General features: G+C 46.6%; 1 protein-coding gene across 10 annotated transcripts in view; it reads left to right on the top strand.

Moving 5' to 3' along the window:
* Positions 1 to 26,804, top strand: part of alpha-Catr (alpha-catenin related) — a 975,683-nt gene that overhangs the window by 509,368 nt on the left and 439,511 nt on the right. Inside the window, exon 1 of one of the 10 annotated variants that reach the window (XM_071674730.1) lies at positions 10,424 to 10,678. The exons of 8 other annotated variants lie outside the window; for them this stretch is intronic. The gene's annotated coding sequence lies outside the window, so the exon portion shown is untranslated. Of the gene's footprint in view, positions 1 to 10,423; positions 10,679 to 11,597; positions 11,831 to 26,804 lie in introns of those variants that run through there. One more of the 10 variants, XM_071674731.1, reaches the window with a different exon arrangement.

Here is a 26,804-nt window from a genome sequence, read left to right as displayed (position 1 = left end):
CTCCTACTATAAACATAACACCTCTTACCCACCACAGACACAGTACCTCCTACCCACCAGAACCACAGAAAACCTCATCGTTATAAACATAGCACCCTATACCCCATCATAAACATAGCATCCTATATCCCATCATGAACATAGCACCCTATACCCCATCATAAACATAGCACCCTATACCCCATCATAAACATAGCATCCTATATCCCATCATGAACATAGCACCCTATACCTCATCATAAACATAGCGCCCCATACCCCATCATAAACATAGCATCCTATATCCCATCATAAACATAGCGCCCCATACTCCATCATAAGCATAGCGCCCCATACCCCATCATAAACATAGCACCCCTTTTCCAACATAAACACAGCACCCACTCCCCACCACTAACACAGTACCACTTCCCCACAATGAACAAAGCACCGTTTCCCCCACCGTAATACTGCATCCTTTACCCTTCTGAAAACACAGTAAGTCACCCCATCATAAACACTGTACCCTCTCCCCACCTTAAACACAGTATCCCTTCCCCACCATAAACACAGCACCTCCTCGTACCATAAACACAGCACCTCTTCCTCTTATAAACACCACGTTCTTCCCCACCATAAACAGAACACCACTTCCCTTCCATAACACGCATCCCTTCACAGATAATCCTAGCATCCCCTCCATACCATAAAAGCAGCACCCCTCCCCACCATAAACACATCACACTCTCACTACCATAAACATTGGTTACCTCCCACCATGGACGCAGTATCCCCTCCCCACCATAAACACAGAAACCTATTAAACACTTTAACCTCTCCTCCCCATGAATTACAGAACCTCCTCCCACCATGAACACAGTACCCCTTCCCTACCATAAACATACACCCCTTCCCACCATAAACACGGCACTTCCTCTCCACAATAAACACAACATCATCTCTGCACCGTAAATGTAGCACCCACCCCACCATGAACACATCATCCCCTTTTTACCTTAAACATCTCTCCCCTCCCACCATGAATGCAGCATCTCCTCCTCACCATGAAGACAGCACCCCTCCCCACCATAAACACAGCACCCGTCCCCACATAAACACAGTTTCCCATGCCATTCCCCATCATAAAACAAAACTTTTTCCCTACCCTAAACCCGCATCCCCTCCCCACTTTATAGTACCCTCCACACATTAAACATAGCACTATCTTTCCATCATAAACACAACACCCCTTACCCATCATAGACACAGCGCCCCTCACCATCATAAACACAGCCTGCTACCCACCATAAACACAGCTCCTTTCGCCATCATAAACACAGCAACCCTTACCCGCCATGAGCACAGCAACCCTTCCCATCTTGAACACAGCACCCATTCCCCACCATAAACACAACGCCCCCTTACCCATCCTAAACACAGCGACCCTTCCCATTATAAACATAGACCCCATCATAAACACAACACCCTTCGCCATCATAAACAAAGCACACCTTACCCGCCATAAACACAGCAACTCTCTCCATCTTAAACACAAAACCCATTCCCCACCATGAACACAGACCCCATCATCCCACCATCAACATATACCACCTCCCATCACATACACAGCGCTTCCTCCTACCATAAAGAAGCGCCCTCTCGCTACCATGAACTTGCACCCTTCCCTTCATAAATGCAGCCCCTCCTCTCTTTGATAAACACAGTATTCCTTCTGAACCGTAAACGAAGTACCCCTCCCTGCCACACACACAGAATCTCCTAACTACCATAAACATAGCTCCCTGTCCCTGCTGTTAACATAGTATCCCTTCCCCACCATAAACACAACACCCCTTCCCTACCACAAACACAGCAGACCCTCCCCACCATAGACACAGCACCCTCTTCCCATCATAAACACAGCACACTCTTCTGATAACAAACACAGCATCCCCTCCAACTTTAAACAGAGCAACACTTCCTGCTCCCTATCATACACATAGAACCCCCTCCACACCATCAACACAGACCTCTCTTCCCACCACTAACACAGCACCTTTTCGCATCATAAACACAGCACCATCTTCCTGCTAGAAGAAGTCCCCACTATAAACACGGCACTTCCTTCTACCGTGAGCATGGCAACCCTTCACTGCCATACACACAACACACCTTACTTACATAACAAACACATTATCCCCCTCCCATCACAAAGAGAGCATCTCCTCCTTATCATAAACAGAGCACCCCCATCCCCACCATAACATAGTACCCCTTCCCCACCATAAACATAGACTTATCTTTTAACGATCAACACAGCAGCATTTTGCACCATAGACACAGCACTACCCCACTATAAACATCGCACACCCCCAACATACACACAGCACTTCCCCACGCCAATTAACGCAGTACCTCTTCGCTTCATAAAGACACCACCCTTTTTCTGCAATAAACATGGCATCCGTCCCCACCACTAACACATCACCCCCTCCCTATCATACACCCCTTCCTACCATAAACTTTGCACTCTTTTCCCAAAATAAACGCAGCATCTCCTCTGTACCATAAACTCAGCACCCCTTCCCACCATCAAAACAGCACCACCTCAATACCATAAACATAGCTCCCGACCTCCATGAATGCAGCATCCCCTCCCCACCATAAACACAACCTCCCCTCCCCACCATAAACACAGCACCCTCTTGTGACAACAAATAAAGCACACTCTCCCCACCATAAGCGACCCCATAAACACAAGCACCAACTCCAGATCCTTCGTTATCTACGCGAGGCTGGCGGCACAAGGTGAATAATGAGATTATCCACACTAACATCTGTCTCATTGTCCGTACCTGCTGTGTTCTGGGGTTATGTTCGCTCTTATACCAGACCCGTGTGCTGCTATATACATGCAGACGCTTTCCTCGTGTGAGGGGTCAGTCAGATCCTTCTGACGTGATGGATCTTTGCGCCAACTTAAAGACAACGGAAATTTCCCCCGCATCAGAAGGTTCTGGCTCCCACACGAGGAGAGAATGGTCTACAGTCATATCCAGTTATTCAGGACGTATAAGGCAATACACAGGTCAAGGAAGTCGATGATTAGCACGAACTATTACGTCAACAATTGGGTAAATTCCTCGATGTTTACAGCAGGCCACAGGACCAACAGTGGGACCGTGGTGGTGATGGGGACGTGCGTGAGGCCGCATATTGAGCTTCGTTAACTCTGGGTTACGTTGTGGCTTCCTCTGTTGACAGTGGGATGAGCCGTCGCTCATGGGCTGCATTAGTCTACGGCTGCCTGTTTGCTGACCAGTCGTCATGGCACGACAGATGGTTCCAGCCGGGCATCACGACAACCACGGTGATGGGTGAATACAAAGAATGTGTCGAAAAGTTATCAACACAAAGTTTAATGCGTTCTCAGGGATGTGACCTGTTGGACAACCATTAAAAGAGATTTAGGAAGTTTGGATGGCGAGAGATAATGAACGCGATATTTGATGGGATATTCAGAGGTTAAAGAAAAGACTTGCGAATTTACTTAAGGGGGACTGAGCATTACAGGTAATGTATATGAATACAGAAGTGGACTGATGTTAAAACAACAGTTCATGAGATTTGAAAGGGGACTCACATCCTATAGTTAACACGTAAGTTTGAAGCGAGGATAGCACATTCTGATGATGGTAAGGAACTCCAAAATAATGATCAGAATTAACAGAGCCGATGCCAAGGACCATGAGGGGTATCTTTAGAGTTAGAGGAGCGTTCAAGGGGTCGTGAGTCACTACAGGAGAGCACATGGTTGCAGAACGGACGTTTGAGGCTTCACGTATGAATATGAGTAAGATTCAAGGACTCTCTTACGCTTTGAAAATGAAGACTATATTGTTGAAAAGGGTGTTCAAACCCTGCGGAAGTAACAAAGACTTTGATGGGACACTTGAGAATTCTTTCAGGTCATTCTTGCCTTAGTAAAGTTATATATGAAATGGAGAATACATACGAACGTTCCCAGACCTGTTTTCACGTTCTAGAAAAGGTGAAGATCCCTAAAGGACGCCGGTGCTCTCGCGAAGAATTATTCTTATTGAGATATTAAGTTTTTGTGAGACGTTCTGGATTTGAGAATAGGCGTTAAATAGTTGTCATAAGGACTCGCATGTTGCCACAGAAGCTGAACAGTACAGCAAGACAAAACTTAATCCTTCTTGCTGCGAGATATACACAGGCGATTGATGGTGGGGAACTGCTCTGACGGTGTGATAAGTTGCCATGATACGTTGAGGCAGGAACGAGTCAGTGCTATGTTGCCATGATACAGGGAGGCAGGAACGAAGTCAATGCTATGTTGACACGATACAGGGAAGCGGGAACGTGTCAAGTGCTATGTTGACATGATACAGGAAGGCAAGAACGAGACAGTGCTATGTTGACATGATACAGGAAAGCAAGAACGAGACAGTGCTATGTTAACATGATACAGGGAAGCAGGAACGAGTCGGTGCTTTGTTGACATAATACACAGAGGCAGAAACGAATCAGTGCTATGTTGACAAGGGAGGCAAGAAATAGTAAATGCCATATTAACATGATACACGGAGGCAGGAACAAGTCAGTGGTCTGTTAACATGATACAGGGAGGCAGGAACGAGTCAGTGGTCTGTTAACATGATACAGGGAGGCAGGAACGAGTCAGTGGTCTGTTAACATGATACAGGGAGGCAGTATTGAGTCAAGAGGTGGGAAAGGGAACAGCTCGCAGCTCACGACCTCAGAGTTCATAGTTTGTGATCAGGTTACAGACCATGGTGTATAATTAGCTTACGGTTCATTTGTTGTGAGTGATTGGTAGCGTGTTTTGTATTTTGTATTTCTATATTTTTCTGTGTATTTTCGGTGTTCACTCGTGTCATGATTCGTTCACCATTTACATTTGAAATCCAGGTCAGAGTTCATAATTCATGTCACCTCGTACAGTTTAATTATCTCGGGGTCATTATTAAAGTTCATATTTCCGTTTAACATTTCAGCGTTTGCTGATGTTTCAAGTTTAATTACGGGTCACGTTGGTGTGTAGCTTACGGCTGCTGGTGTATATTTCATCATCTGCTCACTGGTCAGAGGCGGGGAGAGAGAGAGAGAGAGAGAGAGAGAGAGAGAGAGAGAGAGAGAGAGAGAGAGAGAGAGGGAGACAGGGATGGAGGGGAGGGGTTGATTCAAGGGGTTGGAGGTTGTGCTTTCAAAGCTGTGGGTCTAGACTGAGTCGTGTCATGCAAGGGTTTGGAGACGGAAAGGGGGTGAAGGCAAGGGTTTGAGGGCAGGGGGGTCGAAGGGGTTTAAGGGATAGACAGGGAGATTGTGATGGGATCTTAAGGAGGCAGGAAGCTAATTAGAGATTGGGATTAAGGGAGGCAAGAGGTCAGACACGAGGCTCAAGGATGGCAAAGGGGGTCGACTGCCGCCCCACAGGGCCACACACCTGCCCCACTACCTGTTGTCAGTAAGAGTCATAAACCGTTTCTTTGTCCCTCCGTATCACGGGCGTTAGCCTCTCTCTCTCTCTCTCTCTCTCTCTCTCTCTCTCTCTCTCTCTCTCTCTCTCTCTCTCTCTCTCTCTCTCTCTCTGTAATGTGCACCTGTCATGGACGCGCCCTCCTTGTACTGTGCAGTTGTGCACCTGTCAAGGACACTTAAGTCCATGTATTGCGCACCCGTCACGGACGCTAACTGTTATGGACGTAAACATCTGAGTAGATGTCACAGATGCCAACATTCATATTGTGCACCTCATACAGACCTGCGCACTTGTCACGAACGCTACAACTGGTGCTGTGCACTTGTTACAGAATCACATGAAAAAGATAGAAAGGATGTTTCATGAGTTTCCATGGTGCAGTGGTTAGCGTTGCTGACCATGAGTCACTCAAGGGCCCTTTGGGATCTAATCCTGAGGGCACGGGAGTCAGCCCGTCCTGCAACACAGCAGTCACAACCAACCCAGATGTTCGTCCTGGGTACCGTTCTATAAGGCAGCCGTGTTTAAGGCATGCCAGTAACCCGTGTCGTCTCACCTACTATAGAAAAAAAGAAATATGGGGGAAGTGAACGATTTCCTGGGGATCTGGAGTTACTCCTTGTGGATGGTGTAGAGCAACCTGTCCATTCACTTGAATGTCTGTACGTGGTAAAGTAACACCACTGAAAGGTAAACTTACCTTGTAAACAGGCACCACTGAAGGTATTTTGTCTCGTAAACTCGCACCAATGAGGGTACAGTGTGTTGTAAACTCCCATTAGTCGAGTATGATGTGTTCTAAACTCGCACCGATGAAGGTATACTGTGTTAAAACTCATGGTACCTGAGATATGCTGTAGTGTAAACTCACACTATTGGAATATACTGTGCGGTAAATTCGAATCCCTGGAAGTATACTGTGATGTAAACTTATACCACTGGAGGGTATTATTTTGCAATCTCATACCACTGAAGCTTACTGTTGAAACCTCACACCACTGGACTCAAACTGTGATGTAAACTCACACAACTAGATATTTACTATGCTGCAACCTTACACCACTAAAGATATATTGTAAACTCACGCTAATGGTGGCTTACTGTGTTGTAGACACGCGCCACCACAGTTATACCAAGCTATAAACACACGCTACTGGAGGTATACTTGTAAACCTACACCACTGGAGGTATACTGTTGTAAACTGAAAACACAGAGAGGGTAGACTGGCTGTCAAGAGACTTAGTGTATCTGTTGTTCCGTCATCTCCATCCTTAAGAGAGCCATGAAAATGTTTCTATTTATTGTCTCACTACAGCGCCACCTCCACCCTGGCTGATCTCGCCAGGATTAAAGGAGATAATACACTCTTGTCTCGCTCTCCGACCGTAGTGTGTGTGTGTGTGTGTGTGTGTGTGTGTGTGTGTGTGTGTGTGTGTGTGATTACTATTTGTGTGCTACAGGGAGTAGAATTTTACACCCGTGTTGCCCCGTCTCTTCACCATGTATATACTCGTGTGTACCATGTCTTTCCTTCTGTGCATGTACACACACACACACACACACACACACACACACACACACACACACACACACACACACATGCTAGCCTATACTAGGTGCCTATTTTATTGACCCAGCCCCTCTGGTAATATGAACAGCTGGATGGGCTATAAGACCGGCTGCCGTGACCAGGATTCGAACCTATGTGGCAAGCGGCAGGCGGCCCGTGCATGCATGACGGTCAGTTACGGTTACACCACGACGGTGCGTGCGTGTGTGTGTGTGTGTGTGTGTGTGTAGCGTCCACAATCTATATTGGTTTTACTTCAAATCAAACAAATTCCGACACCAAATCATGTCCCAAGAGCGATCCTCTCAGTCCTGACGGTTGTAGCGATGGGTCATCACGATCGAAGCACCAGCTGGATGTCATCATCATCATCATCATCATTATTCCTTCAGCCGCCCCTTGTTCAGGCTGACAGAAACGCAGAGGGAAATAGCAGACTCGAATTGAAACATCGACCTCAATGAAGAAGAAGAAGAAGAAGCAATGAAGAAGAAGAAGAAGAAGAAGAAGAAGGAGAAGAAGAAGAAGATGATGATGATGATGATGATTATGATGATGATGAAGAAGCGTCCAGTTGAATTACAGTGACAGAATGAGAACCGGGAATGTCTCAGACTGCTGACCCAAGCAAGCGTTGGCTGTTACGCAGGGAAGAGGTTCACCGGGTGCACAGCGTGGGAACACTGAGCACAAGGGACGACATCAGTCTATCGGAAAGAGACGGTCGACGCTGAACACCGACCCAAGTCATCACATCAAGTGTGGACGGTCTACAGACGTATACGTCATCAGATAACAGTGTTGTTGGTACTGTAAGAGAGCAACGACTTTTTCCTGTGGAACTTGAAGTATACATGACTCTCTCTCTCTCTCTCTCTCTCTCTCTCTCTCTCTCTCTCTCTCTCTCTCTCTCTCTCTGTCACGTACTTTTAACACCATCACGACTGTAATGCCCCCTTGGGCATGAAGAAGCGACCTATGACCTGACCACTGTAGGTCAGGTAGAGAACCACCGTCGTCATCATGCCACGGATCGTACCGTCTCGCTCAAGGGTTCGACCCGTCGTAGTGAAAGGCTTCGTGAGATGGAAATTCCACTCCCGATCGTCTTAATCTAATACGTTGCCGGTTTGTACCTTCGTTACCGCTCAGGATTCATGTGCAGGAAGTGTGTGTGTGTTAAGCCGTGATTACTGTCTCCTGCGAGGCGACTGAGGGGCTGTTAAAACGGGTTGAGGAAGAGTGCATCTGAGGGCAGGCGAACCACACGGCCACACTGAGGACAGGGGGACCACACAGCCACACTGAGGGCAGGGGAACTACACGGCCACACTGAGGGCAAGGGGACCACACGGCCACACTGAGGACAGGGGGACCACACAGCCACACTGAGGGCAGGGGAACTACACGGCCACACTGAGGGCAAGGGGACCACACGGCCACACTGAGGGCAGGGGGACCACACGGCTACATTGAGGGCAGGGGGACCACACGGCCACACTGAGGGCAGGGGGACTACACGGCCACACTGAGGGCAGGGGGATCACACGGCCACACTGAGGACAGGGGGACCACACGGCTACATTGAGGGCAGGGGGACCACACGGCCACACTGAGGGCAGGGGGACCACACGGCCACACTGAGGGCAGGGGGACCACGCGGCCACACTGAGAGCAGAGGGGACCACACGGCCACACTGAGGGCAGGGGGATCACACGGCCACACTGAGGGCAGGGGAATAATTGAGCCACACTGAGGGCAGAAGGTCCACACTAGACAGGATATGTACATCGCACACCTGGTATCCAAATGATGAGTATTATCACATCGTCCTGACTCTTGGTCTTGTACAATATCCACAGGATTTGCTGCGACAATATCCGCAGATAACGTGTGACTCAGATCTGTTTTACCTTCCCATTTCTTCCTAATCATTGCATTTGAAACTCCTCTCTTCCGTCTCACTAGGCTAGTAAGTCCCCCACCAGACATCATGTCATCTACGCAAAGAAAAATTCCCATGCAATTTTTCACTAAATTAGTTTCCTTTTCGGTCATTTAAGGGAACAGTAACGAATCTCGTCCCGTCCACACACCGCCTGGCATTCATTGCACGTACCCAGTGCCCTTCACCCGTTGTTTGAACTTTAGTCTTCAGCACCTCTCTATTACTCCACGATTTCAGCATTTCAATGTCAATAATTGCTCTTGTGATCCCTTCTTTTGCCGTTTGGTGTACTCCTCCACGTTCGCATCCCTCTTTTTGTAACCTTTGATCCGATTGAACCAGTAATCGCCCACAATTTAAGGTCACCATTTCAGTGGAATGTTCTGTCACCGTGAGAATGTACACGTCTTGACATTTGCCTGTGTCAAGACACAGTCTCCTGCTCTTACTGAAAAGATGAATGTGTCTGTATCATAGCTGGTGTTCTTCCTACAACACAGGATTTTTTATTGCTATTTTCACTTGTGATTTTACGTGATGATCGACTAAGATTTGTGTGATTGAATTCGTTTTAGAACACAGGATCTTCTTTGCTATTATGATGTGTTATTTATGTGCTGACTGCACTGAATTGTATGCTAATATTTGTTTTAGAATATGGGTCCTTGTTTAAGTTCGCCACCATTCCGTTTGTAGTCTCCCTCTGTATATTTACGTGACGAATAGATTAAACTGGGGCTGTGTGTTAGGAGCGGAGCTTTACCGTCCATATATATTGTATTGTGTTGGGAGAATCTAAAGTTTACTGTAAATTGTCTGCTTATATATGCAAAGTTATTCCACTGCTTGCGTGTAGCAGCTAAGTCATTAATTCATTGTACGTGTAAATTGTTAGAACGTGTATGCTAGGTACATTAGAGACATGATACTAAAATGTAAGAATTTCATGTGGTTTACAACTCCGTCGAGCGTGTAGACTATGATAGGCCGACAGTTTAAATGTTATCGTATTTCATCAGCGATTGTCTAATTCATCACCATTGTTTGATCCCGTGTTGATGAATTCAGGAATAATATCATCTCTTATTTTCGAAGTGAAATACTAGTGAACTTGTAGTACATGGCTGCAGTTCACAAACCTGTGATGACCATTTTTCATTCCTAATGGCGTTTACGTCATGGAGAGGTTTTGGTGTGTGTTTTCATACATTTTGTGACGTGTAATGACGTTGAATTCCCCGTTCTTTTTAACTAGCGATAAGTAGAGTAGAATTTTGACTTGGTGATAATGTGTACGACAATAGGAGTGTTGTTGCTTGGTGTTAATGTTATAATACTTCGTGAAAACTCCACATTATCGAAGTAGTCCCATAGGGGAAGTGACGTCATAGAGGGACGTTAGGGAAAGGAACGGACGCGTCACTTTGGCTTGAGAGCATTGAGCGTGCAGACATCAGGTGCAACTAGAACTCCACGGCCAGGTCGGAACTGTGTACTCGTTGGTGCGAACTACATAAAACTTCCCGCCGAACTCTGTGTTATGTCCTGTCTTTCTACAGGCGATTGAGGAGCAGACAGCTCATGACTAGCGTTATGTTTGTGAGTGTTGAATGTGAAGGCTGACGGTACAACGAGGCAATCTTCATGGAAAGGTAAACAGACGTTAGTTTCTTGTGTGATTGTTTAGAAATCTCGATTTTCAACTATGAGCTTTGAGGCCCACTGTCGTAGGGTTTTAGCGAGGACGAGGCATCACCTTTCTATTATGTGCTTCAAATATCGTTGAGTTGCCAACGGTTAAGGCAACAAGAGAAAACATGATTATACAGTTTCTTGTGTCCTTTACATCTTTTGTTATTCGTCCGTCTATGTAGTCTATAATTTCGTTAAGTCAAATAGTTTTTTCAGCGCCACTCACTGGGTCAGCGCTTAGCTCATGCGCTACAACAATGGTGTGGGTCACCAGTGTGTGTGACACCTAAAAGGTGCGACGCTTTAGTGGGTAACGCCGTAGTTTTATCTTTGGAATTAAAGACACGTAAATTATTCACCCCAGTTCATGAATAATATAGTAATTCGATTCAACTTAGTTCCGTCTCAGTTTTCTTACATGTGAAGTCCAGCCAGGTTAGTTTGCTCTGAACGGCGTAATGCACCAATGTAACACAATAGCCACTCAGTATGACCGTTAGAATACCTTTATAAATAGACGGTTGTCGTTTTATGTGATACATAGGGTGTCCAGCTCAATATTGCGGTAATTACAACAATCGCCTAAATTGCCTATCATCACGGCAAATTGTTGTAAGTTTAATCAGTAATAGTTTAGATTAACGTCAGATCTCTATCATTGTGTGGTCATTTAAGTAATTATGTCGTTGCTTTTAGTGTCAGCAAGGATTTGGCGTCGTCTGTCTCTTCCTAACTGGCAACTCCAGCTCCCGGTGTTGACAAAGCGTTCGGGAGGGACAACTGTCGGGACATTACCAGAAACCACCGTTCAGTACGTCTTGGTAGTCCACCATGTGATTGTTCTGTTTCTAACAGACCAGGTGTCCTCAAGCTTTCAGCAACAGGTGAACCGTTTATGTCTTATGCGCGCACTGTGAAGTTCCGATGTCACTAAGTTGACTGGTATCTGGTTTTTTGAAGGCCCGAGTGGTCACCATCCTGCAAGCGTTCCATGAAGTGTTTGTGTGTTGGCTTTTAGCGAACCTGACCCTTGCTTGTGTGGTGCGTTCATGGTTTATGCTGCGAATCCCCACAGAGGAGGCAAAAATCGTTGAATAACCAGTTTTGACAAAGTAAGGTTGCTCCTCGACTTGTATGCTCTGTGTAACATTACATGTTTGCTTTGTGTATTTCATGTTTATGTGATGTATATATAGTGTGTCTTTTGTTTGTACATTGAGCAAGAAAAATTATTCTTCACCCAGTGTATGGTGGATTTCGAGATGAACATGGGTTCTGGTTGTTTTAGTAAGGGTTGATACTATGAATTGCGAGACGCGTTTCTGTTTGTAATTACGATACTGTGCGAGTTTGAAATAAAGAAATGACTGGGAATACGTTGTAGTAAGTTTTAGAAGGAATACATATAAAGATATCGAGTATAAATGGTATACTCACAATAGAAACATTTCCAGCTCACGGGATGAGTTGCCAAAGAGGAACATAAAAGTATGATAAATGGTACCTAGGATAAAAAGAATTGATGTTATATTTCACATACTAAATAATCTTATAATTTATATGGTTTAGCATTCATTTGGAAGCTTAGGTTAAATTGATGGGATTGTTATCGCGGGCCTAAAATCCTGAAACGTTTTTCTCTCCTGAATTCTCATACATGCTGTGTGAAACTTGTAAATCACAGGCAAACTCAGTGTTATTCATTCCTGTTATTGACGAGCCATTCATTATGAAGCCTTCGCAAGCAACGGGGAAAGAGCGCAGCAGCTTGACATATTCAAGCACACCATTGCCATATGGATTTCCGTTCCGTGAATTGCATCAGCTATACTTTGTTTGTGTTAGTGATATTTTTACGTCACAATTACAAGATTAAAGTAACGGACATCAGCAGTTATAGTCGCTGCAATATAGGAGAGCAGAGCTAGTAACGCATGACCAGACTCTAGAGCTTTTGTGAGAACTCTACTTTGGTTGTTACATTGTGTCAGTGAGGGTGCAGATTTTTTTTTTTTTTCAAGTGTACATGTGTGTACATGCTTGCATGTGCATGTGTGGGTAGGGAGTTGAAAAGGCAACTTTTCAGTTCTCCACCAGCTTTACGAATTGATGAAGGAACTCTAAGGTGGTTATCATCCTCCGGCCGACGATAGTTTAGCCTTGGTTCAATGACCTATGATAAAATCCTTAACTTTCTTTCCCATTTCGTACCTCAACTTCTGTCCCTGAGGGAAGGGTAAAGATACTACCCACCTATCGTGCGTGTCTTAGAGGGCGTATGAGAGAGCTCGGAATGGAGTTTGGAAACCTTTCCCCTCATTATCATCACAATTTTGGAAGCAGAAACAGAGGAGCAAAGCGAGGATTTCATCCTCGAAAGTTCCACTCCTGATGCTACCTTGCTAAGGCGAGAAAGACGAGCACGGATGAAAAAAAAAAATTACCTCTTTTCCTGTATTACTGGTACAAGCAACAAATATCCTTATTAGATAGATCCATTTTGAAAAATCCAGAATTTCACAGTTGTAGAACATTCTCTCTCTCTCTCTCTCTCTCTCTCTCTCTCTCTCTCTCTCTCTCTCTCTCTCTCTCTCTCTTTCCTCAGACTCGGACACCACACACACACACCTTTGTTTAATTTTTCTAGCAGAATCTTCATGCTTAGAAAAAAATAAGTTTTAATTCAGATCCGGATGAGATAATACTTGATAGCTTATCCGTGCCACTGCAGTGATGTTTGGAAATGGTGCTGAGGTTGCCTGGTGTACCTGTTCGTAGCTCCACCATTCTTGGGGTCCTCCGTCCACACCTCCATGCAACTCTGTTCGGCCACAGATGACCTCGTGACAGTAACCAACGTCTCAGTCAGTTTGTTAGGTGACGGTGTAGACATCGAAGTTTGCCTGAGGGATGGAATGTGTCTTGGGTTGGTGGATGACATCCCCCGTATATCATCTCGACATGATTTGGTCACACGTCACCCTTCTCGGCCCTCATGGGAATCAGGACATTTTCATGTTAGGTCCAGAACCCATTTCTCTGCAGGAGTGTGTCGGATTAAAGAAGATCCCTCAGGATCTCATCGAACATATGTAGAGATGAAGGAAACAAGCATAGTGATTTTAGTGTAGTGGAGAAATCATGGTAATCACACTGCTTTGTTTTGTTAGGAAGGAGCTTCGTTCCATCACAACGGTGCTAATAACCCTGTGTATGTATAGCCAGTTTCACATAAATTTCCAGACTGTGTCCTGTCGACTGTCTTCAGTTTAACTGTTCATCTCTGTGGTGTGGGTAGGTGGCAGTGTGTGGAGGTCGCTCAGCAGGGCTGCCGCAGGGGACAGCCAGTCAACCGTGGGTCCGTGGTCTTCCCAGATCACTGATACACATGTCAAGACAGCTCAGGTGCAACAGGCAGGTTGTTCAGACAGTTTGCACGCCAGTGTCCAACTCCATTTTCGTCTTGTCAGTGTCGGAACCTGTGATATTCACAGTTCCTTGTGGTATGATAACTCGTATCCCAGTCTGTTGCTCTTTGATGTTTGTGGCCTGGGCACGTCACATCAGACTGGAAAACACCGTGAGTGATGTGTGTGTTCCATGCCTCGCTACATCACACACAATGTTCTCCCTTCACCTTTTCTGACATGTGATCGATGCTGTTACCCTTACGTCTCCCTCCGCCTCGTCTTGCGTAGGAAGCACTTCATGAAGCTCCTTCAGTGACGCCTTTTCTTTTAGTTCGCCGTAAAGGCTCATAATCTTTCCATATTTTTTCTTGTTGCTCTTCTTGATTTTTGTTATTAGATTTTTTTGTTTTGTTTGTTTTGCTGTGAGATTTTTATCTGTACCTCTAGAGCTGACGTTGTAGTACCTTTGGCTGTACGATACATTTCATCTGAACGTCATTTCTTTGGTACCGCATCTAGGTTCCTAATTGGGGGCACCTAGAAGTAGGCTAGAGGCATCCATGGTCCAGGGAATTACTTCCACTTGGGTTATCGGAAAGGTTAGTGATGGCGACACAGTGACCCAGCTCAGGTAGCTATTAGTTTTGTTTTCTGTACCTCCCCAACACGTGGGTTACTGGCATCCAATCCACAATCTCACACCTTCTTCATCTCTAACATAACACATAACAACGTATAATTCATACATTCCATACGCCCCTGATTTTCCTTTTTTTTTCGCAAAAATCTTGATAGCTGCTTTTCGTTTCGAATCTCTGGTACCGAACTGGAACTGTGGCACCGGTCGAGGTGAACTGGATGGTTCCCAGGGCCCTCTTGACCGACATCAAGCGACTGTAACCAGTTCCGCTCTCCCGACACAGCCTCTAGACCATTCTCGTCGCCAACCCGCCACACATGAACTTACACCCCTTCCCGCCCCCGCGCGCTCAAGGTAGCGCTAGGAAAAGACAACAAAGGTCACATTCGTTCACACTCAATCTCTAGCTGTCATGTGTAATGCAACGAAACCACAGTTCCCTTTCCACATCCAAGCCCCATAAAATTTTCCATGGTTTACCCCAGACGCTTCACATGCCCTGGTTCAATGTAATGACAGCACGTCGAGCCCGGTATACCACATCGTTCCAAGTCACTCTATTCTTTGCACGCCTTTCACTCCCCCCCCCTGTATGTTCAGGCCCCGATCGCTCAAAATCTTTTACACTCCATCTTTCCACCTCCAGTTTGGTCTCCCACTTCTCGTTTCCTGTACCTCTGACATATATATCCTCTTTGTCAATATTTCCTCTCTCATTCTCTCTATGTGACCAAACCATTTCAATACACCTTCTGCTCTCAACCACACTTTTTTTTTTTATTACCACATCTCTTACCCTTTCATTACTCGATCGAACCACCTCGCACCATATATTGTCCTCAAACATTCCATTTCCAACACATCCACCCTCCTCCGCACAAACCTATCTATAGCCCATGCCTCACAACCATATAACATTGTTGGAACCACTATTCCTTCAAACATACCCATTTTTGCTCTCCGAGACAACGTTCTCGCCTTCCACATATTCTTCAATATTCCCAGAACCTTCGTCCCCTCCCCCACCTTGTGACTCACTTCCGCTTCCATGGTTCTATCGCTGCTAAGTCCTCTAAGTCCAGATCTCTAAAACATTTCACTTCCGGTTTTTCTCCATTTAAACTTACCTCCCAATTAACTTGTCCCTCAACCCTGCTGAACCTAATAACCTTGCTTTTATTCACATTTACTCTCAGTTTTCTTCTTTCACACACTTCACCAAACTCAGTCACCAACTTCAGCAGTTTCTCGCTCGAATCAGCCACCAGCGCTGTATCATCAGCAAACAACAACTGACCTACTTCCCAAGCCCTCATCCACAACAGACTTCGTACTTGCCCCTCTCTCCAAAACTCTTGAATTCACCTCCCTGACCACACCATCCATAAACAAATTAAACAACCATGGAGACATCACGCACCCCAGTCGTAAACCGACATTCACTGGAGATCAGTCACTTTCCTCTCCTCCTACTCGTGCACATGCCTTACAACCTTGGTAAAACCTTTTCACTGCTTCTAGCAACTTACCTTCCACACCATATACTCTTAATACCTTCCACAAAGCATCTCTATCAACCCTATCATATGCTTTCTCCAGATCCATAAATGCTACATACAAAACCATTTGTTTTTCTAAGTATTTCTCACATACATTCTTCAAAGCAAACACCTGATCCACACATCCTCTAACACTTCTCAAATAGCCACTCAGATGCATACACACAAAGGGAACTTAACACACGAGTGTCTTGATCATGAGGCGCAGACTGTCGCCCTACCCACAGAGCTGTTGACCCAGTTCACCATTGTGCTGGGATAGTTTAACACGTTAAATGATGTTCTAAGCATTTCCCAGGTCAGGAGTGAGTTCAGGTACTTACCCAGGTTAACTCGTTTTCCACTGATCACTCAGGAGACGAAAGTGTCAGAACATCTCATCAAACAGTGGGTGTTCGAATCCTCCTCTAGGTCACGACTGGTTTCGAATGCTTGTCAGATCAGGCGAGTGTCTGAATCCCATGTTGTAGGTGACGGGCGCACCAGGTCAAGAGTTCTTCCCAGCGAGTATTGGTTTGCTCTTGAGCGTTGGATTCATTAGTAGTGGAGAGGCGAGGAGTGATCAAGTGGGGGCAGCGAGGAGAGAGGATCAGAGGAGGTAGTGGGGAGCGAAGATCAGAGGAGGTGGTGGGGAGAGGGGATCAGAGGAGGTGGTGGAGAGAGATCAGAGGAGGTGGTGGGGAGAGAAGATCAGAGGAGGTGGTGGGGAGAGAGGATCAGAGGAGGTGGTGGGGAGAGAAGATCAGATGAGGTAGTGGGGGGAGAGGATCAGATGAGGTAGTGGGGAGAGAGGATCAGAGGAGGTAGTGGGGAGAGAGGATCAGAGGAGGTGGTGGGGAGAGAGGATCAGAGGAGGTGATGGGGAGAGCGGATCAGAGGAGGTAGTGGGGAGAGGGGATCAGAGGAGTTGGTGCGGAGAGGGGATCAGAGGAGGTAGTGGGGAGAGGGGATCAGAGGAGGTAGTGGGGAGAGAGGAGATCAGAGGAGGTGGTGGAGAGAGATCAGAGGAGGTGGTGGAGAGAGATCAGAGGAGGTGGTGGAGAGAGAGGATCAGAGGAGGTGGTGGGGAGAGAGGATCAGAGGAGGTAGTGGGGAGAGAGGATCAGAGGAGATGGTGGGGAGAGATCAGAGGAGTTGGTGGTGAGAAAGGATCAGAGGAGGTAGTGAGGAGGGAGGATCAGAGGAGGTTGTGGGGAGAGAGGATCAGAAGAGGTGGTGGGGAGAGAGGGTTGTAGGAGGTAGTGGGGGAGAGGATCAGAGGAGGTAGTGGGGAGAGAGGGTCAGAGGAGGTCAGAGGAGGTTGTGGGGAGAGAGGATCAGAGAAGGTTGTGGGGAGAGAGAGTTGTAGGAGGTAGTGGGGGGAGAGGATCAGAGGAGGTAGTGGGGAGAGAGGTTCAGAGGAGATGGTGGGGAGATAGGAGCAGAGGAGGTTGTGGGGAGAGAGGATCAGAGAAGGTTGTGGGGAGAGAGGGTTGTAGGAGGTAGTGGGGGGAGAGGATCAGAGGAGGTAGTGGGGAGAGAGGATCAGAGGAGGTAGTGAGGAGAGAAGATCAGAGGAGGCGGTGGGGAGAGAGGATCAGAGGAGGTTGTGGGGAGAGAGGATCAGAGAAGGTTGTGGGGAGAGAGGATCAGAGAAGGTTGTGGGGAGAGGATCAGAGGAGATGGTGGGGAGAGAGGATCAGAGGAGATGGTGGGGAGAGAGGATCAGAGAAGGTTGTGGGGAGAGAAGATCAGAGGAGGTGGTTGGGAGAGAGGATCAGAGGAGGTGGTGGGGAGAGAGGATCAGAGAAGGTTGTGGGGAGAGAAGATCAGAGGAGGTGGTGGGGAGAGAGGATCAGAGAAGGTTGTGGGGAGAGAGGATCAGAGGAGATGGTGGGGAGAGGATCAGAGGAGGTGGTGGGGAGAGAGGATCAGAGAAGGTTGTGGGGAGAGAGGATCAGAGGAGATGGTGGGGAGAGAGGATCAGAGAAGGTTGTGGGGAGAAAGGATCAGAGGAGGTGGTTGGGAGAGAGGATCTGAGGAGGTGGTGGGGAGAGAGGGTCAGAGAAGGTTGTGGGGAGAGATGGTTGTAGGAGGTGGTAGGGGGAGAGGATCAGAGGAGGTAGTGGGGAGAGAGGATTAGAGGAGTTAGTGGGGAGAGGATCAGAGGAGGTTGTGGGGAGAGAGGATCAGGAGTTGTGGGGAGAGACGATCAGAGGAGGTTGTGGGGAGAGAGGATCAGAGTAGGTAGTGGGGAGAAAGGATCAGAGGAGGTAGTGGGAGAGAGGATCAGAGGAGGTGGTGGGGAGAAAGGATCAGAGGAGGTAGTGGGGAGAGGGGATCAGAGGAGGTAGTGGCGAGAAAGGATCAGAGTAGGTAGTGGGGAGTAAGGATCAGAGGAGGTTGTATGGAGATCAAGCTAGAGGAGGTAGTTGGAAGAGGGTTCACAGGAAGTAATTAGGAGAGTGGATCAAAGACGTGGTAGTGAGGAGGGAGAGGACCAAACAGAGGGGGTAGGGAGGGGTGATAGCATACGACGGCGGTAGTGAGAGGGGAGAAAAGCAAACAGAGTTGGTAGAGTGAGGGGAAGAGGGAACAAAAGAGACAGAATGATGGGAAAACCGTAGTGAGAAGGGACTAATGAGCAGAGGAGGGAGATAGAATAAAGGATAAAACAAAGGGTGGAGAGAATCGAGAATACTAAACAGAAGAGACAGAGAGATTAAGAGTCGAGAAGTGTAGTTAGAGACACGGAGCATTGTGGAAACTAACTGAGGGAAGGAACGAAAGACAGAAGAAAAACTAAAAGTATTTGCAAGACAGAGAACTGCGATCGAGAGGCAGTAATAGCGATGGAACTCCAGCTGATTTTATTTTGTGTCACTTTTGTTTTGGTAGTAATGAACTAAGAGTGATCAGGGAGCACGAAGACCAACACTGAGTATTATTGGGTAAGTAAAAAGGTGTAACTAGGGGTAAGCTGCTCAGGTGATCTAGGATTGGGTAAAGTGATGAGGTACCGATGCGGTCGGAGGTGGTGCTGGTGTAGGGAACGTGGTGAGAGAGTTGTCCCTCGGTGCTGGTGTAGAAGCTGGAGTTGAGGCAAGTTCCCCCTCGGAAAACCACGTCGTTTCCTTGGTCTCCTGATGCAGCCACAGGAGTTGCTTTCGACTTTGTGCTGTAAGAATGGGGAGCTGCCGGGGTGAGGTGGCTTTACCGCCGGTGTGACAAGACGGAGATGGCTTGTTAGGTCCTCTAGTTTGGAAAGTACCGGCAGTTGCCAGGTTTATATTTGTGCCACACAAGGTAAGGCGTAGCTGAAATTTCATAGGATTCGCTCTGGAAGACTCTTGCTGTCGTTGGCCTACGAGGGTTCTGCTGAAGAAGGAAGAAACCAGAGTAACATAGGGATGCTCCCGAAGGAGGCCACATGAGATCAGGCATCACGGAACACCTGCCAGAGAGTGATGAGTCAGGAATAACATAATGAACATTTCCGGGCGTAGATGGTGTCTCGGTGTCTTAAAGCCAGAGTGACTGCTTGTCTGACCGACCGTCAGATTGATGAAGACGACTGGCGCAGTCTTATTCCAAAGATGATCGGGCAACCCAAGCTAGTTGGCATTTATGATGTAGGCTCAGCAGGTAAGCCATGACGGTGAGTCCCTGGATGATCATAGAAGATCGTTCATTGGCGGGAATCTAGACGCGAATGGACCTTCCGTTGTGAAAGTTAGGGTCATCTACATGTTTGGTGCCTAAGCTATGACTTGAGTAATAGGCCAAGGTCTAATAAGGTAAATCACACGAGGTCCACTGCGTTTACCCGTGTACCTTTTTGAGGGAGTAGAAATATGTGATTGGATTAACGTCAGGACGTTATGATAGAGATTATGTAGGACATCTAAGTGGTGTCACTGAGAATTGACGGAATAAAAATAAAGAAACGAAGGCAACAGATAATAGGGGAACCAAAAGAAACAGGAGTAGCATTCATGATGGAATCAAAGAAAGCGGAGGCAGCAATAATAATGCTACAAAAAATAAGCGCAGAATAAGCCGTTGGAACCAAAGAAAGCGGATGAGAAGGTGAACATGGGCGTGGTAAAAAAAAAAGGGGGGGGGGGGAGTGTGGAAGGAAGACCAACTAAGGCGTAGGAGGTTGGCCCGGGAAACAGAACCTCTGTTAGAGAGGGATAAGCGTAGAGCTATCACGCGGGAGCAGAGGAGAAGGATTAAGGAAGAGAAGAGAGGCGACGGTATAAGGAGACATTGTAAACAAAAGATAAAAGGAAAAAAAAGGAGTGGGTGGATGTCATTACGGGAGAACGGTGGAAACAAGACTCCGTCACGGAAGACAAGACAAGGTTACATGTTCAGTACAATATACATGACACGATGGATACACTTGGCGATGAACATTATTGAGTGGTCACCCATCACAAGGGGGCCGGATTTATCACTTGTGGTGGAGATGAGACAAACACCTGACGAAGTTACTTCAGCCGGTAGTTGCACTTCGGTGACCTGGTGAAAGTACGTTTCTACCATACAGAAATGACAGTAAAGAACGCAGTTAAGATTATTAAAGGAACATTTTTCTTTTTACTTGAAGCCGTATCGAACCCTCTGACCACGTCCATCAGCGACAATATAAATAGCGAGAAACATCTTGAATACCTTAAGAAGGCATTTGTTTTTTTTTAGGGTGGTGGTCATAACTTGGTCAGACGACCTTGGCACTTGAAATGCATGAAACCCAAATAACCACTCACCCAACCAGCACGACCGTAACGTGTGAGTATACTCCCAAGACACCTCATTAACGTGAAATGGTCTCCAGAACTCATCACAGAAAGGAGAAAGCGACCCCTAAACACGTCTTGAGGGGAGGATAGTACCCAAAACACCTCGCTTGATCAAAGATTGAGATAGAGCACGTGACTGAGGGAAGGTTGACGGTAGAGGTCGTTACCAAGGAGAGGATGGTGCCACAGGTCGTCACCATGGTAAGGATGGCCCCAGGGGTCGTCACCAAGGATAGAATGGATCTGCCAACAAGGTAACGATCCCCCCCCCCCCTAGAGTTCGTCATTATGAAGAAGAGGGCCTGCAGTGGTGGTCATCACGAAGGGAGAGATGCCCCCATAAGTCGTCAGTAAAGGACGGATGGTCGTCACTGAGGGCACGCTGGCCCCAGAGGTTGTCACTAAAGTATAAAGGGCAACCCCAGAGGTCGTCACTAAGGGAATATTTGTCCCAGAAATCGTCACTAAGGAAAGTATGGCCTCGGAGGCCACCACTGAGGGAAATAGTGCCTCAGAAGTCGCCACTGATGGAACTACGGCCACAAAGGCCGTCACTAAGGGAAGGATGCCCCATACCACGTACCTGAGGTAAAAAATGGCCACATAGCACACACTGTGGTGAGGAATGGCCACATACCACGTACCTAAGTGAAGAATGGCCACATACCACGTACCTGCTGTGAAGAGCCACATAGCACGTACCTGAGGTGAAGAGCCACATAGCACGTACCTGAGGTGAAGAGGGGACCACATAGCACGTAATTGAGGTGAAGAATAGCCACATACCACGTACCTAAGTGAAGAATGACCGCATACCACATACCTAGGTGAAGAGGAGCCACATAGCACGCACCTGAGGTGAAGAATGGCCACAGCACGTACCAGTGGTGAAGAATGGCCACATAGCAAGTATCTGAGGTGAAGAATGGCCACAGTGCACGTACCTGAGGTGAAGAATGGCCACATTGCACGTATCTGAGGTGAAGGATGGCCACATAGCGCGTACCCGAAGTAAAGAATGGCAATGTAGCTCGTACTTGAGGTGAAGAATGGCCACATAGTACGTACCTGAGGTGAAGGATGGCCACATAGTACGTACCCGAGGTAAATAATGGCCATATAGTATGCACTTGACGTGAAGAATGGCCACAGTACGTACCTGAGGTAAAGAATGGCCACATAGCCACGTCACTGAGAGAAGGATGTACCCATAGCAGTAATTGGGGGAAAAGATACGCCCATAGGACGTTGTTAAGGATGCATGACCCCAAGACGTCATTGAGGGAGTTATATCCCCAGTGCAAGTCACTACGAGTGGTATATCATCACGTACATCACTGGGTCGTGATGCCCTATAGCAAGTCACCACCGTAAAGATAGTACCATAAGTCGTCACCGTAGAAGGAATGGCCTAAAGGACGACAGGTCCTTGGAACAAACCACTGAGGGATGAATAACCTTGTATACTTCAGGAAGGACACTTGGCTCTCCGAACACGTCCCAAAGGGAGGTTTGCCTTCCTAACACATCCCCGAGGATAAGCTTGCCTCTCTTACACGTCCCCGATGAGAAACTGGCCTTAATAGGTCCCCGAAGTGAGTTTGGCCCCCCCTCACACGTCCCCGAGGGGAGACTGACCCCTTTTGACAAGTTCTCGGGGAAGAGACTGGCCCTCAGGACACGTCTCCGAGGGTAGGCTCGCCCTCGTAACATCCTCGAAGGTAGGCTTGCCTTCCTAACATGTCCTTGAGGGAAGCAAGGCGCCCCCCTAACATGTCCTCGAGGAGAGGCTGGCCTTCCTAAAATGTCTTTGAGTAGAGTCTGGCCCTCTGAACACGTCTCCCAGGGGAGAAGGGCATTCCTATCACGTCTCCCAGGGCAGAATGGCCCTCCTAACACCTCCTCGAGGGAAGGCTAGTTCTCCAAACACCTTTCTGAGGGGAGGCATTCCCTCCTAACGCGCTCTGTAGGTGAGACTGACCCGCTTAACACGCCTAGCATGGCCCCGAGGTGAGGCTGACCCTCCTAACACATCGCCGAGGAAGGCTGACCCTCCTAACACATCCCCGAGGAAGGCTGACCCTCCTAACAGGTCATTGTTGCGGGAGGGCTTCTTCCTGACGAGGAAGACAAGAGAGAAAATGAACATTAACGTCGCCTTGAGGTGCATGTCCACCCAGACGGGCTCGGCTGCCGTAGCTGACTTTCTAAGAGGTAGAGCGAAGAAGAAGAAAAAAGGGAAGTAGGATAGAAAGAGTTAGGGATTAGTGGATAGAGAGTGGGAATTTAGGATTAGATTAGGAAGAGTTGGTGAGCGGTAGATGGAGAAGGGAAATGGGTGATCCGGAGTTGCGAGACGTATGAGAGGGAGGAGAGGGTTCCTAGGACCTTGAGAGCACGCCCGATGTAAGGGGGTCTCGAGGGAGGAGTCAGGGTAAATGGGAGGGAATAGAGCGGCTGATGCTAACACGACGCGAGTTTCCAGGTTGTCATAAAGAGAGCTACCACACCATTACCAGTGAAGGGGGGGGGGGAGTTTTTTTTTTTTTTATATATATAGTGTTCACGTGTATGTGAATGTCTGTGTGTTCGAGAGTGAGTAAGTTCTGTGAGAGTCTGGTCATTACCATTGAAGAATCCTGTGGTTAGCTAACACGAAGAGAGAGTTGAGGTGAACGTTGGGTAAAAACAACATTGAGGTGTTGGGGAGTGAAGTCCTCGAGGGTTTGTACGTGACGAAGTGTTCCAGCTTGTAGTGTGTGTGTGTGTGTGTGTGTAGCATGACTCCGTAGAGAGTTTTTTTTTTCTTTTTTTTTATACTTTGTCGCTGTCTCCCGCGTTTGCGGGGTAGCGCAAGGAAACAGACGAAAGAAATGGCCCAACCCCCCCCCCATACACATGTATATACATACGTCCACACACGCAAATATACATACCTACACAGCTTTCCATGGTTTACCCCAGACGCTTCACATGCCTTGATTCAACCCACTGACAGCACGTCAACCCCGGTATACCACATCGCTCCAATTCACTCTATTCCTTGCCCTCCTTTCACCCTCCTGCATGTTCAGGCCCCGATCACACAAAATCTTTTTCACTCCATCTTTCCACCTCCAATTTGGTCTCCCTCTTCTCCTCGTTCCCTCCACCTCCGACACATATATCCTCTTGGTCAATCTTTCCTCACTCATTCTCTCCATGTGCCCAAGCCACTTCAAAACACCCTCTTCTGCTCTCTCAACCACGCTCTTTTTATTTCCACACATCTCTCTTACCCTTACGTTACTCACTCGATCAAACCACCTCACACCACACATTGTCCTCAAACATCTCATTTCCAGCACATCCATCCTCTTGCGCACAACTCTATCCATAGCCCACGCCTCGCAACCATACAACATTGTTGGAACCACTATTCCTTCAAACATACCCATTTTTGCTTTCCGAGATAATGTTCTCGACTTCCACACATTCTTCAAGGCCCCCAGAATTTTCGCCCCCTCCCCCACCCTATGATCCACTTCCGCTTCCATGGTTCCATCCGCTGCCAGATCCACTCCCAGATATCTAAAACACTTCACTTCCTCCAGTTTTTCTCCATTCAAACTCACCTCCCAATTGACTTGACCCTCAACCCTACTGTACCTAATAACCTTGCTCTTATTCACATTTACTCTTAACTTTCTTCTTCCGCACACTTTACCAAACTCAGTCACCAGCTTCTGCAGTTTCTCACATGAATCAGCCACCAGCGCTGTATCATCAGCGAACAACAACTGACTCACTTCCCAAGCTCTCTCATCCCCAACAGACTTCATACTTGCCCCTCTTTCCAAAACTCTTGCATTTACCTCCCTGACAACCCCATCCATAAACAAATTAAACACCCATGGAGACATCACACACCCCTGCCGCAAACCTACATTCACTGAGAACCAATCACTTTCCTCTCTTCCTACACGTACACATGCCTTACATCCTCGATAAAAACTTTTCACTGCTTCTAACAACTTTCCTCCCACACCATATATTCTTAATACCTTCCACAGATCATCTCTATCAACTCTATCATATGCCTTCTCCAGATCCATAAATGTTACATACAAATCCATTTGCTTTTCTAAGTATTTCTCACATACATTCTTCAAAGCAAACACCTGATCCACACATCCTCTACCACTTCTGAAACCACACTGCTCTTCCCCAATCTGATGCTCTGTACATGCCTTCACCCTCTCAATCAATAGAGAGTTATAGCATAGTATATATGTGTGTGAGTTTGTGTAGAATGAGTCCATGGAAATTGAGAGCGTATAGTGTGTGTCTATATGTGTAATTACCTATTTGTTGATGCCTATTTGCTCAATAGAGGGAGGAGCATCATCTTGAGGTTTCTTGTTATCACAAAACTTTTCAAACTTCTGTGTACCGTCGACATTTAAAGTTTCAGTACTTGTCTTATTCCATTCCTCCAGAACCGTGATACCATAAAGTAACACAATAAAGTAAGTATTCCTAAAGTTATCTTCTACCAAGTTTCTTGTTATGATGTCTTGTTGCCCTTTCTTTGCACCTCTCAGAGAACTGCTCACTACCGACATTGTCAGTGGATTCAGAAACTTGAAGCTGCAATCAAATCACATACTATTTTCTTTTCCAAAGTAAGCATATCTACCGCATCTTAACACTCTATCTCTACAACTTGGCTTCCTAATATAAGATACCATTTTTGTTACCTTCCCTTAGACACTCTCTTTTAGATGCACATTTCAAGACATTAGTGAGTGTAATGAGCTTATCTCCATCTTCATACTTAAAAGCAACATTAACATTACCCAGAAAACATTTTAACTCCTTGTTTATTCTCCTGACACGAAGTATTGACAATTAGTTACATACATAATTGACTCCCGAATCTCACGCATTTTCATGTAATATAATTTCTTTCCGATTAAAGTCATATTGAGGCCTTGTGACACTGAATTTATCTAGGATTAACTCCGTCAACCATGTATCAGCCCAAACTTTAAAGCTTGCTTAGGTCCCTCTGTAAGTTGACATTCCTCTCTTATCCTTACTATTCTTATGACGCTAGCATCATCCTCATGTATATTCAAGTTGGTATACAGTCCTGGCGACTCATTGACACAGATCAGGTATAACAACGGAACAAAGACCAAGCCCCGCGGCACGCCATCGGTAACCCCATTCCACTTAGAAATTCCTCCTCCCACTTGTATTCTTTGTTCCCTTCCATTAAGGTGAATCGAATCATCCATGTAGGTAGAAGCAATGCTAAGATTTGCAAATAAAAAGTTTGTCTCCTTTACATTTCTCCAGACTTGATGTTCTAGCAACAGGTTAAGAACAGGTTAAGTCTCTCCCGTCCACAGATTCCTGTAGCTTGTTTTCTGCTGAAGCATATATATATATATATATATATATATATATATATATATATATATATATATATATATATATATATATATATATCGAAGCCTTTTTTTCAGTGTGCCCCACCCTTGCGATTATGCATTTACCTGGGTTGAATTTCGATAGGCATGTATTAAACGAACTTTGGAGCTTGTCTAGATCCCTTTGTAAGTTAATACCATTCTCGTCATTTTTTCGTATCCTAAGATGTCATCAGTATTTGCCGCACGTATGTATAAGTCTATTCCCCCTGG

This window comes from Panulirus ornatus, chromosome 20, assembly GCF_036320965.1.
Source record: "Panulirus ornatus isolate Po-2019 chromosome 20, ASM3632096v1, whole genome shotgun sequence".
Taxonomy (NCBI): Eukaryota; Metazoa; Arthropoda; class Malacostraca; order Decapoda; family Palinuridae; genus Panulirus; species Panulirus ornatus.
This window is presented reverse-complemented; position numbering and strand designations above follow the sequence as displayed.